This window comes from Euphorbia lathyris, chromosome 2 (genome assembly GCF_963576675.1).
Source record: "Euphorbia lathyris chromosome 2, ddEupLath1.1, whole genome shotgun sequence".
Classification (NCBI taxonomy): domain Eukaryota; kingdom Viridiplantae; phylum Streptophyta; class Magnoliopsida; order Malpighiales; family Euphorbiaceae; genus Euphorbia; species Euphorbia lathyris.
This window is the reverse complement of record NC_088911.1, coordinates 57,322,977-57,337,545: the sequence shown is the minus strand read 5'-3', so window position 1 is coordinate 57,337,545 and position 14,569 is coordinate 57,322,977.

Below are 14,569 nucleotides of genomic sequence, written 5' to 3'. Positions count from 1 at the left end.
ATAAACAGCTTTGATCAATTGAGCATGGAATTTTACGCTAAATTCGCCGGCTGTATTCCTACAGTGGTGAAATCTGGGAAGCTTTTTGAGTTAAAATAGAAGGCGAATGAATCCCTTCGGGAGTATGTGGACACTTTCAACCAGTTGTGCATACAAATCGTTGATGTGGATATCTCCGTAGCTGTGGAATGTTTCGTAAGAAACACCACCTGTAAGAGTTTGTAGGAAGATCTCATTCGAAAGAAACCCACCAGCATGGCAGAGTTGATGGAGCGTTGTAAAGATTTTATAGAGGTGGATGACATTCGCCGAGGTTCACCATCATCGCCGAAAAGGGACAAGGGCGATCTCATCCCCGAGAGAGAGACAGGGACAAGCGCCAGGACTCTTCCTCTAGAAACAGGCGAAGAGATTCTAAGAACAAATCAACGTTTGTCACCTCTTTCACCCCTCTCAATGCTTCTAAAAGTGAAGTCCTTATGTGGATCGAGAACAGTCAACACAAACGGAGCATTTCATACCCCGAACCGAAGGGAGGGGAGTACACCAATAATGGTAAAAATCCTAAAAACTATTGTAAATATCACAGGAAAAATGGCCATGACACTGACGCATGCTGGGAGTTAGCTCGAGAAATCGAGCGTCTCATAGAGAGGGGCAAATTGGATCGGTTCATCCAAACTGAAGGCAAGAAAGGAGATGGTGATAGATCCAAGGAGGACCCAAAGAAGAAAGGAAAGGGTACCATCAATGTCATAGCAGGCGGACCTGGATACCAGCCAATGCTAAAAAAGGCAAGGACTATCGCCCTTGACAAGACGTCGTTAAATCGCCCCTTTTCCGATGTAGGTCCTGAAATATCTCCCCATGCGGATGCACTGGTCGTCACTATGATGGTGGAAGGCTGGGAGATGAAAAGAGTAATTATTCACTCCTGCGAGTTCATACAATGTCATCACCAGAGGAGCTTTCGCCAAACTCATGATTGATCCTGTTCAAGTAGAGCCAACTGTGGTCGATATCTTGGGAGTGACGGGACATACTATCCAAACAAAAGGCCAAGTCACTCTGGATTGTGAGCTTACAGACGATGATCAGGTCTGGAAGGGTGAGCTGGAATTTTCTGTCTTGGATGGTCAGTTAGCTTATAATATCATCCTCGGACGGCCCTTTATCTCCGAAGTTGCAGCCCTTATCTCCATACGCCACTTAACACTTTACATTCCCACGGCCAAGGGAGGTGTAATGATCAGAGGTAGCCAAAAGGTGGCCCAGGAGACATATTCGGTTTCATAATGATTCGCCCACAATCTAAAGAGGAAGATGAAGAGGAGCGCGTCACAATGGCCTTGGGCGAGACCGAAATGTACCTTATGGTGGATGAAAAGCAGGTGCGAATGGCTAAAGGGCTCAAAGGAGAAATTAAAAATGCAATCACCAAGGTACTCTGTGAAGCGGAAGATGTCTTCGCATGGAAGGATGAAATTCTCCCCGGAATCAGTCCAAACATGATCACTCACAAGCTCAACATTGATAAAGATGCAGTTCCCGTGGCTCAGAAGCGGAGAAACCATGGCCCAGAAAGGCAGAAGGTGATAGAAGAAGAGATCACCAAGCTCCAGCGGGCGGACGCCATTAAGGAGGTGCTTTACACACAGTGGTTGGCGAACGTCGTTTTGGTGAAAAAAGCGGGCGGATCTTACCACATGTGCATTGACTTTATGGATCTCAACAAAGCTTGCCCCAAAGACAACTATCCTTTGCCATGTATTGACATGCTTGTAGACGGAACCGCCGGTCACGCCATGTACTCCTTTACTGATGTGAAGTCAAGTTATCATCAGATCCCCATGGAGCCCTTAGATAGAATCAAGACCTCATTCGTAACACACCAAGCCACTTATTGTTTCAAAGTTATGCCCTTCGGGCTTAAGAACGCGGGTGCAACTTATCAGAGGATGATGAACAAGATATTCGCAGATAGTAAAGGGGATAACTATTCTGTCTATGTAGATGACATGATCATCAAAAGTACGGCCATAGAAAAGCATGCGGATGATATAAAGGAGGTATTGGACGTACTCCGACGCCACAACATTAAGCTGAACCCAGAGAAGTGCACTTTCGATGCGACGTATGGAAAATTCTTAGGGTTCATGATCAGCGAAAAAGGAGTTAGCCCAAATCCTGACAAGGTTAAGGCTGTCCTAGAAATGCAAGCACCATGGAATATCAGAGAAGTACAACGCCTTAATGGGCGTATCATAGCCTTGGGCAGGTTTATCTCTTGTTCAACTCGCAGATGTCAGCCCTTTTACGAGGTCATTAAGAAGCAAAAGGCATTCGAGTGGAATGAGGATTGTGAAAGGGCCTTCGAAGGAATCAAGCGGTTCCTCACGGAGCCACCCATGATGAGTCGACCTTTGAAGGGAGAGGACCTCTACATGTATGTATCGGTTACGGATAAAGCCGTATGCACGGTCATGATACGAGAGGAGGATGGCCAGCAATTTCCGATTTATTATGTGAGCAAGATTCTGAAAGACGCCGAAACCAGATATTCTAAACTTGATAAAATGGCGCTGGCTATTGTCACCACGGCAATCCGCCTTAGGCCATATTTTCAGGCGCATACTGTAGTGGTTCGAACAAATATACCAATGAGAAAGGTGTTGCAGAAACCAGACACTTCGGGAAGGTTGATGGAATGGGCAATTCGCCTGGGCGAATTCGATGTAAGATATGAAAGCAGGTCAGCTTTAAAGAGTCAGGTCTTGGCAGACTTTGTGAATGAATTCACTGATGAAGGGATAGATCATCCTAAGCCTCCAATAGAGGAATGGACAATGTACACCGACGGCGCTTCCTCGGTGGATGGAGCTGGTGTAGGCGTTGTGATCAAGGGTCCCCAATACATAAAATTACGGTACGCAGCAAAATTAAATTTCCATGCAACTAATAATGCTGCTGAATATGAAGCTCTGATATTGGGATTACGCCTACTCAAAGAAATCACTCCTGAGCGGATTGTGATCTATAGTGATTCCAAGCTAATGGTCAACCAAGTAATCAAGAATTACGAGGTGAAAGACGAGGTTCTGGCCAAATACGTAACAGAAGTCAAAAAATTGCTGGATCACCTTGAGACTAAGGAAACTAAATGGGAACTGATTCACGTACCAAGGGAGTCCAACATAGAGGCGGATCATTTGGCCAAAATGGCCTCTTGTGAGGAGAACTGGACAGATCCGGATTGTCCCTTCGAAGTTAAAATAGCTCCAGCCTTCGCCTCAGAGGAAGTATCCCTACTCACAACGGTAGAATATGATTGGAGATCGATCATCCGCCAATATCTGCTAAATGGAACCTTACCTAAGGACAAAGAAGAGGCACGACGGATAGTTAGGAGAGCGGCTTATTTCTCCATGATCAATGACGGCCTTTACAGAAAATCCTTTAGCCATCCCTGGTTGAAGTGCATTCTGCCGGAAGAGGGACAACAAATCCTCAAAGAGCTACATGAGGGATCATGTGGGGCTCATGAAGCATCCGCCGCCATCTTGAAAAAATCCAGGTTAGCAGGTTTCTACTGGCCCATGGCAGAATTGGATGCCCAAAAATTGGTAGAATCTTGTCACAGTTGCCAGATTCATGCGAATGAATCACATACTGCCAAACATATCCAGAGGCCCATCATAGAAGGACGGCCATTCGCCCTCTGGGGAATAGACATTGTTGGCCCATTTCCTCCGACTCGCCGACAGAGGAGGTACGTGGTAGTGGCAGTGGACCATTTCACCAAGTGGGTAGAAGCCGAAGCTGTTTCCTCCATCACGGCAGAACGAATGGTGGAATTCATCAAAGACAACATCGTGGGAAGATACGGTGTTCCACATACCATCATCACCGACAATGGAACACAGTTCAACTGTGGCGAATTCAAAGCTTTCTATGAAGGGTTGGGCATCCTGAACAGATTTGCCTCTGTTTATTATCCCCAGTCCAACGGGATGACTGAAGTTACAAATCGGACGATCGTAAAGGGGATAAAGAAGAGATTGGGAGAGCATGATAAGAAGTGGGCGGACCAGCTGACAAGCGTTCTATGGGCTTATCACACCACCCCAAGGACGGCCACAGGGGAAACACCATTCGCCCTTTCTCATGGTGTCGAAGCCGTGATCCCAGTCGAAATATAGGTCCCCGGTGATAGAGTGGCCTTTTATTGTGAAGAGGACAACGGTAAATGGCTAAGGGAGCATCTAGATCAGATAGAAAATTGCAGGGACCAATCCTATGTGCGCATGGCGGCATATAAACAGCGGATCGCAGCTTACCATGATAAAAACGCCAAGCTTGTGGATCTAAATGTGGGTGATCTTGTGCTCCGAAAGGATGACAAAGTCCAGTCTCGAGAAGGCAAGGGCAAGTTAGGGCTCAATTGGATGGGTCCATATCAGATAGTGGACAAGATTGGATTCGCCACATTTAAAATCCAAGACATGGAGGGCAACACACTGCCACGCACATGGAACCTCCAAAATCTCCGCAAATATTTTGTCAGAAAATGAAGTGTACACACGGTCTTGAGTACTCTTTTTCCTTTAATAAGCTTTTTCCCATGTGGTTTTTCTTATTAAAGGTTTTAATGAGGCTCACCTATAAGACCTACTTGCTGTAATAAAGTATTTCTCCCATTAATAAACATCATTTGTTCTATTATCTATGTTCTTTTTAAAAGTTTATTACAGAAATATCAATATTCCAGTCTTAAAAAGAAGTGGGGGCATCCAACGCTCTCCACATTTACAACGTATCGCTATCTTATAGCTACTTTCTTTTTGCCTTAAAGACATAAGAGAATCAATCTTATGGGCGGATCCGTCTCTAAGAGAATCCCGATCTCCAATAGAGTTAAAACGATCCTTGGACGCAAGGTCTTTACACTCTCTTATCCTTCCCAGAGAAGGATTCACAAGTCCTACGGGCGGATCACTTCACCTCAAAGATAGGTAGCAAATTGATCCCCTGGGCAGCTTTACTTCCTCTAGAAGGAATAGAACATCTTCTAACCTTCACAAAGGTTCATACAATGGAGTATGGCTGGCCACCTACTCCAACACAAATCCTAGATGCCTATATATTTCCTTATGCAAACGTAAAGGTAAAATAACATAGCTTCCATGAAGGATAAAACAATTTGTACTTAAAGGAGTTTTTACAATGTCACAAATAAAAACAAAGTAACAATGGGAGCATCCTCCTTTGCGCTTTCCTTGCTCACGGCGCTTGCTTGGGGATCTTCCTTCTCCACATCCACGGATACGCCAGCCGGAGATACCTCCTTATCCACAGAGGATGTGGGACCAAGGGGAAGAGTCTGGTCAAGAATCGGTCCTTCATCCGCCTTAGGGGGCACCTCCTCAAGCTCATCTAACATGACAGTAGTGGACGACTTGGTTTCTTCCATGGGCCCCTTCATCCATCTCCGAACATAATCATGGAGATACTCCTTAGCATCGGACATTTTGTTGAATTTCGCCACATCCTCTGGTTCGGGGACGGCGAATTGCGGATCTGTGAAATTAGTCTCAGGATGCGCTAGTGAGAAGTACGCCATGAGCATTTCGCCGTAATAAAAGGCTTGCTCACCCGCCATATATTCAGCTTCTCCAAGGGCGTCCTCGTGGTTTTTGGTATCAGACACGATCTTTGCCTTTAGCCTCTCAATTTCCGTGTCCCTAAGAACCAAGACGGCGGTGGCGGAAGTAAGGTTTGCATTAGCGGAAGCAAGGTTTGCATTAACGGAAGCGATATTCGCATTGGCTTCTGCTACCTCTTTCTCTAACTTCTCGACGGTTGCCTTATCCGCCACATTTTGAAGGAGCTCTGTTTCCATGGTACGTATGCGAGTATACAACTGTCAAAAACAAACAATTCAATCAAAAGGCAAAAAGGAGCGAAGGACCACTATTTTCTGCAAAACGAAATCCTTGCTCAAGGAACTCACCATGAGAAGCTCCGTTTTCCCCTTTTGCGCATGAATAGAGCCAGGAATCTGGTTCTGGTTCCTCTGCACTTCGCCCACCTGACCCAAGGCCTCATCCAAATCGTTTAGGATGGATTCATTCTCGAAAGATCCTTGGGCTCCAAATTTGGCGGACCAGTATCCACCAATATCGGGCTTCGCCGTCTACATAAACGTTCAAGGGTCAGAACTCAAGCCCAAAACTTGATAAACAAATAAAAATAAACAGTAACCTACCTGTGCAATCTCCCCAGCAGGCCTGGCGGGCCTCATGGCATCCTCCATAAGCTTAAGGCCTCCAGTGGTGGTAGTCTTCCTCCTCTTTAGTGGCGGCTCAACCATTGTTTCTGCATGATGTTTTCCAGTATCCGTTTGAGGATTCACCGCTTGATCTTTCTTGCGTGCTTCAGCCTCCAGAAACTTCCTACGCTTCTTTGCAAGAGCGTGATTGGCCTTAGATAAACCCCTGCCAAAGAAAACATTAAAGTAATCAAAGTTCACGAAAAAATGAAAGGTACATTGGTCAAATTGCGTAATCTTTGAGTAAATGAATTGATCCCCTTCCCGGCGAATCAATGGAATATCACTCATCATGAAAGCTAAGGCATCCGCATATGTCCATGCATCTGCCTTGATCTGCTTCATGAGCTCCGCCACCTTCTCATCACTATCCGTTAAAATTCGCATATCGCCCGCCATATGTAACGGCCTGGGATTCCAAAACGAAGGAAAACCCAGTGGTTCGCCATCTTTTATCTTCACGTAGAAGAATCTCTCATCCCAGTAATGGACATTGGACATTTTGTCACTAAAGGGCGAATATACTCCGAATTTGGCGAACGTGAGATAAGATTCGGACTTCCGTTTTGATGGTTTGTGAAAAGCTCTAAAGATACGACCCGTATATACCACTCCTAAATTTGAGGCGAGGTAGCAGTCTAAAGCGATATCCAACCAGCAGTTGGGATGTAGCTGGCTGACCGTGATGTCAAAGTAGGAGAGGATGTCTGCCATCATCTTCGGAAGAGGAAGTCGGAACCCTCTCTCCACGTGACTGCAGTATACTATAAGGAAACCGCTAGGCAGACAGGAAGGACGTTGATGAGATGCGGCAAGCTGAGTCTCATAGTTCTTGATCCAGGGAAAGCGATTCGCCAGATCAACTAGATCTGCGGCGCTCATACGAGACGGAGTAGACTCCGCTCGGGGATTCTTTTTCCTAGGAGGAATTGAAGAAGAGGCCATTGTCCCCGGAAACCACCTAGATGCACCGGCCGGAGCGGCGCCAGAGACAGAAGTAAAAAGAATCGGGTTCCTAGTGGAACGAGTTTGATAGTGATTACGCGCCGAGTCACTAAACCCAGCTAAATCAGAGTTAATCGTGCCCTCGGAAGAAGAAGAGTTCTCCGATGACGAAGTGGTCCAACTAAAATCGACTTCTATTTTGGGAGAAGGGGTTGAATTAAAAAGTTCTGAAGTTGATCTAGAAGATGAAGACGAACTTCTAAACATCCAGAGAAAAGTTAAGCAAAAGAAAATGAACTTACATGAGAAATCGGAAGCTTGGTGCGAAACTCTGAAAAATTCCCGGAAAAAGCTTCGAGCAATAGAGAAAAAACGAAGAAGTGAAGAAGAAAGGGAAAGCGAAAGAGGAAGAAGAAAGTTTTCTCCTTCCTGGGACAGTGCGTCCACTACACGTGTCATTCATCCATTGGCATTGAACAGTGTGCTCATTAATGCAGGTGTTTATGACGGCGCGCGGAAGCTCAAAAGCCCTAAAGGACTTTAAGGGCATTTTGGGGGGGCTTCTGATAATATCGAGATATTAACCCGAGGACTAAAAGGGATATTCACCTCAAAAACGCCACGTAGTGATCCCCAAAGGGGAGCTGGCAGGCGGATCTCCACGGATCTGCTCTGAGAGATCCGCTGGCGGACCTATAAGGCGAATCTCTTCATTCACCTGATTCGCCACTATAACGGCTGACCGCCGACTCGGCCATAAAGATCATTAATGAGTTATCAATTAGCTAACTACCAGGTTAAAGATAACTCGTAACCGCCATTAATGGAGCATTAATGGAGACTTTCTAGTTACCTGAAGGTTACGACTTCACAGCTATATATAGCCTGATTCCCTAGGCTATCAAGGTACACATTCTCACAACCTTTGTCAATTCAATTTGTTTCCTTGATTCATCTTACTGACTTTGGCATCGGAGCTTCCCCCCGTCGAACCCAACGATGCCCCCACAGGGACGGAAGTTGATCAGAATTTCTCTACTTGTTATCAGTTAAAGTCTTGGAAGATGGTGAAAACTTCTTCTAGGTCTCTAGGGTGATCTTGTTCTTCTGAGCTGAGAATGACCATGTCGTCAATGTAGACTTGTACCGTTTTACTGATGAGATGGGAGAACATTTTGTTGATTAGTCTTTGGTAGGTTGCTCCTGCATTTTTTAGGCCAAAAGGAATAACACTGTAACAGTAAGTGCCTTCATGGGTAATGAAAGATGTTTTCTCCGCATCTGTCGAGTCTAGCGGTATTTGCTGAAAACCGATGATCGCATCGAATTGCGACATGATCTTGCATCCTATGGTCTGATCGATCAGCTGATCTATGTTAGGCAAAGGGTAGCAATCTTTAGGACACACTTTATTAACATCGGTAAAGTCTACACACATTCGGTACTTCCCGTTGGCTTTCTTTACAAGTACAACGTTAGAAAGCCAATCCGGGTAATGTACCTCTCGAATGAATTTTATAGCCAGGAGTTTCTCAATCTCGGCCCTGACAGCCACCTGCTTGTCTTGGACCTGAACGTGCTTCTTTTGCTTCACTGGTTTTATGGTGGGGTCAACGTCGAGCTTATGCGTTGCTTGCTTGGGGGACACGCTCGTGATATCCTAAGTGCTCGAAGCAAACACGCTTGCGTGCCGGACGAGTACAGCTTTGACTGCTTCGACAAGGTCAGGTGACATCCTGGTCCCAAGTTTCAGCGTTTTTCCCTCCCCGATCGAACAATCCATCACTAGCTCAATAGGAGTGGGGTTGTACCCTCTCATGTCCATCAGGTCGTCTTCTAACTAGAGAGTTGTCCGCGTTGTGTCACCTGCCACTACAACTTTCTGGCCAGCAATCGATCCCCGGGGATATTGATCAGGCTTTCATGGTAGGGCAGAGTCAGGCTCAGGTCGAAGATATTGACTGTGGCTTTCACAGTCGCCAGGAGCTGTCTTCCGATGATCATGTTATATGCCAGTGGAATGTCCACCACGACCCATTCAGCCGCACTTTCCACCTCGCTGCTGCTCTGGGCGAAGACCACCGGGAGGGATATGACCCCCTTGACAGGGACTTCGATCTCCGACACTCCGACAAGCGGAAAGGTTCCCACTCGAAGGGCATCACTAACATTCTTCATGGCCCGTAGTGCCGCCCAGGTGATCAAGTTCACTGAGCTCCCTGTGTCCACAAGCACCTAGTGTACGTCGAAGTTGGCTATGCTCACGGTGACAACGAGGGCCTCCAAGTGGTTGGTTCGGAGCGGGGGCTGCAGTGTCAGGGTCTCATCTGAAGCCTTTCTATTACGGGACATCTCCAAAGCATCACAATGTGCCAGAGTCCCCTCCCGGATGACATAGATCTCCCCTTGAAACCATGGCCTCTTGGTGTCTTCGGCCTAATTGGTGTCTCTCTACTTCGGGCTCTACTTTGTCTTCCGGGGGACCTCGGGGGTGAACCTGCTCCGTGATCCTGTCAATTTCTTTCTGTAGCTGGTGACATCTCTCCGTCGAATGGCCGGAAGACTTGTGGTACTTACAGTATTCTTTTTCGACATGGGCATTGCCTTTGTCTCTTGGCGAGGCCTGGTGCATATATCTTCTTGAGGTGTGCTGCAAGGCGTAATGGACCTCCCTCCCCAACGTCCTTTCACCTTTCTTGTCGAAGGTCATTGGTTTTGTCCGCGGCCGGTAAGGGATGGGAGCATCCTCCTTACATCCTTGCTGTTGTCCTCAAATGAGACTCTAGCAAGTGCACTAGATACAAGTAATAAAGTGATAAGTTAAGTATCGTCTCCATAGGGATTGAGATTCAAATGTATATCAGAAATTGTTGCTAAACAGCGTGTGTGTCAAACAAGTTTTCTCCTTTTTAATTTGATTGTGTGATGTTGGTTTTGTAAGATGTAAGAGGGCTGATGTAGTAAGAAATAAGACAACTTGGTAATGATTTAGAAAATAGAACAGGCTCGACACTGCCGAACAGGTTGTGCTAAGCCTTACAACATTCCAATGAATACAAGATAATGCCAATGAAGCCAAAGTATCAGTTTTGACGTGAGCTTGAGTCAACTTTCGTGTGTTCTCAAGCTCCTAAGAATTACTAGAACCTTTAGCGTCCTAAAGATACATTCTTTCTTGCATTAAGAATAAAACTGCATTTCTGATTAAGAAAACCCTTGACACAACCATCTAACTAGTCAGCTTCGAGGTTGGGAGATTAATAGAGATATCAATGAAGATGTAAGCAGTGTCCTATCATCCATCTAACACATGCATAAATGTCGAGGCACGAAAGTTAAATCCTCATCAATCACAGCATTGGCAAAATACTAAATATTCATTAAAAACGATGTAAAAACTTGCATTACCGGCTCGGCCTGGCCGTGCCCATTCAAAATAGACTACTCACTCATATTGAGCAGTGAGTAATCGGTAGTTCTTGAAACGTTAAGAGACTCCATTACAGCTCTCCTTCTTTCTTTCTACAGACAACTATTCTACTTCTAAAAATTACTAAAAGTTCCGAACTCCCTATCTTTCCTTTGCTACGCCTACTTAAAGGAGAAAGACAGGGGCAAAAATGGTACAACCTTCGTACCTTTCCAGAAAATAAGTCAACTAAAAACTAAGACAAAATAACTGAAATGATTAAAGATCGTTTGACCCTTGAACACTCAAGGGGTTGATACTTCATGTCATCATGCTTCTTTAGGTAATGCCGCCTCTACACTTCTCCACCTGCTGCTCTGTCTCTGCCTCTGCCACCTCTGATCTATCGCTGTCCATCATTGGATAATCCGGCGTTTGACCGCTGGACTTAAGAAAGGCTCCACTCCTCTTTGGCCGTAGCGAAACAAGCTGTTTCCAGCGAGTTTAGCATTTATCTTTACTAATCTGCATAAAGACACTAATCGGTCCTCATTCTTTGCAATATAGCATAAATAACACCTAAATCCCTTAAAAATATCAAGTTAAACTTAGTCAATTTCATGCCTAACAAATACCCCCAAATTGAACCTTTGCTTATCCTCAAGCAACAAATTGTAGGAAGGAATCAGAAGAAGAGTTAGGAATGAAATTTGTTTCAGAGAATGAAGAAGGGAAAACAAAGATTGTTTTGTGTAATGAGGAAATGAACAGATGCATGCTAAGATTTCATTGACGAATTAAAGCTTGTCGTAAACATTGTGTCCTTTTTGCTCAAGACTTTCCTTAAATCTTAAAATTTAGACTTCCTCCTTCACAAAGAGTTACCTACTTGCCAGACATGCCTTACTAAGGAATGGAATAATTCACTCACTCTCGCATGGCATTTACTTACCACAGGAAAAAGAATGCGATTTCACTCCTCAGCTCAGACACCACACCCTTAGGGTGCGAGTTTGCCTATCGGTCCCGAATCTAAGGGTCAAAGTTCCTCCAGACATAGTCCAAAGGACTTTATAAAGGTTGTAATGTTAGGCTTAGGTTCAGGTTTGACAGTGAAAGGCTATTTCAGTGTATGAACTCTATCTTTTTGCGATTTATTTAACCTACACAGCCTACATTGATTGCTGTTATTCACCCTTTTAGCTTATCTACACAACCTGTTTCCTCATAACCCAGTGCTCTTTTTGTTATTTCATTAAGGTTCCTTCCTCTCAACCTTATATTCCCAAGTCCTTTCCGTCTTTTCCTAAGCAATATTTGCTCAACCGCTTATTTCTGTATAACTTAAGCACGTGATTCTATTTTAAACGATTGGCTTTTCGAAGCATAAGATAGAATTCGGGGTGTTTTCGAGTTTTAAGTGAAGGGAGAGGGCTATCATTCGTGGTTCTTTAGAAAGATCAGGTCATGGCTCGACTTGGTTATCCTACTCATTGGAGTGCAAAGCACAGGTGTCTTTTGTGTAGCGGAGAGGGTAACTAAATGCCTTTTTCCTCCTATGAGAGTCAGAACCAATCACCATTTCAACAGGGCACCAAGGCAAATTCTCCCTAAAGATAGTGAGTGCTAGCCCACTCAGAAAAGAATCCGTGCATACCATAGATGCAATCTTAGGCTCAAGTTCTCGCTATATTTGGGGAAACGCAGTAAGGCAAGGTTCACTAATTTTGAAAGAGGAATTAAAAATTTAAAATTTTTTGGAACTTCCTGATTTGGGGACACAAAATGCAAACAAGCAAGTAATACTACTACCTCAAAACATGCACAGTCTGTTCTTTGATTCCCGCTGAACACAAAACAATTTACTAGATGGTGAATAAATAGACATAAGAGAAAATGAACACAAGCATCACAATAACTACCTAAGGACATATGCAACAGAGATTCTCAAGGGATATTTGTTCTACATCAAATTACTAATTAAACATACAAAATTTAAAGCATTTATCATGTAATCCCCGCATAAATTGTGATACACAATCCCCACCCCCAAATGAAAACCAAACATTATCCTCAATGTTATTAACACGGCAGTAGATTGTAGACACATGAAAGCATAAATATTCAGGCAGAGCAAAACATGATAGAGTAAGGGTGTTAGAGGTTACCAGATGCTAGGACAGCGACAATTTGGACAGATCAGGCGGGTTGGGAGAGAGAGGAGTTAACCTCTCTATCCACAGTGGCAGGAATGCCATCCTCTTTCGAGGGCGTACCAGCATTAGCAGTAACATGAGCACTAGCAGGTGTTTCAGGCACTTTTCTTACCGGACTCTTTTCAAAAAAACCAGAAGGACTTTCCTTTCCATGCTCCTCAATACAAATGGTTTTGAGCATATCGATCGACCCTTGTTGAGACTCATATTTCTGCTCCAGGGCGAATATCATTTCGCGGTTTTCCTGATTTTGGGCAAACAGGGCGTTGAATCGATCCATTATATCCTCGCTGGAAAGCTTTGCACACTTCTGATAGAATGCCAGGTCCTTTGGTTTCTCGACCTGTTCAGAATCTGATGAGACCGACACTGTTGGTTCATTTTTCCTTTTACGGCTTTCTGTTTGCCTTGATGTGACAAAGTCCGACATCCATACCCACTTCCCATTTACCATCTTTCCGAACAACATCTTCTGTAGGCTCCGGAGGTCAATCTGGTCCGGGTGGTTCACAATCGTGAGACGAGAGTGGTCTTCGGGTTTAAAAACTCCGATTGATTCAGCAATCCTGGTGACGATGCTCCCACAACAGATGAGTGAAGAGTTCTTACAGAAAGCGCTGATGTATTCTCCGAACCAGTAGCCTAGATTCATTCTCGGTCCAACTGCCATACTCCACAAGGCGGTGAGATCTGCATGTGGCATGGTGGCTTGATTTTCTCGGGCAAATATTGTGCCGGAAATTAGCTTGTGCAAATAGCGGATTGCATAGTCATCAACATTGGAAGCCTTGGACATGCTACCGTCATAGTATTTCTATCCCGAAATTGACTCCCAGAAAACCGAAGGGTCAAAGACATCTGGCGTCTTGGTGAATGCCTCTTTGTAGCTTTCCGATTCAAGGTCATCGTCATCGGCAGCACTTAACATCTGGTTGAATAGGTTGAGCGACGGCCGCTGGGAGTGACCTATAAGACGAAAGCTGAACTTTCCCTCTTCCTCAGGATCGGTTATCTCCACGTTGTGCTTAAAAGTGGCCAAGAACTCGAGTGTCAGTTCTCGATAGGCAGGTTCCTTCATCTCAAAGAAGCATCCAAAGTGGCCTGCCTCCATGAGTGCGCACACGCGAGTATCAAGCTTCAGCCGCTTTAGGGTTTCCCAACAAACTGTTCGGATGGGTCTGAACTCCAGCTTAGCCAGCTCTTCATAGTAAGCCTGTACGGTTGCGTCTTTGAATTGGGACAGTTTCTTCACCAGTTTCTCGTTTGGAACGAAGGCTACAGTATTGGGCTCCGTCATCTTCCCCTTCGCTTTTTCTTTCTTGGATGAGCCCTCAACTTTTACGTGTTTTCCTGAACCACGGGTTCTCATACTGTGCTCGAGTTTAAATAATGTTTCCCAGTGGTAAAGGGCACAGAGCATGGACTGTTTAAATGAAAAGATCAAACGAAGAAAAGAAAAGGAAAAGAAAGAAAGAAAAACATAGTGAGCGAATGACCGTAATGAAATGGAGCTCTTAAGTAGGGAGAGCAGAAACGTCTCGTTGCCAATCTGTCATTATGAGGTCGATTCAGAGAACGCCACCTGGATAAATTGGCAAAACGGCATGTTCATTCGAAATAGGATCAATGGTGACGAACGGTCATGATTTAAATTTCGAATTAATTGCTCCC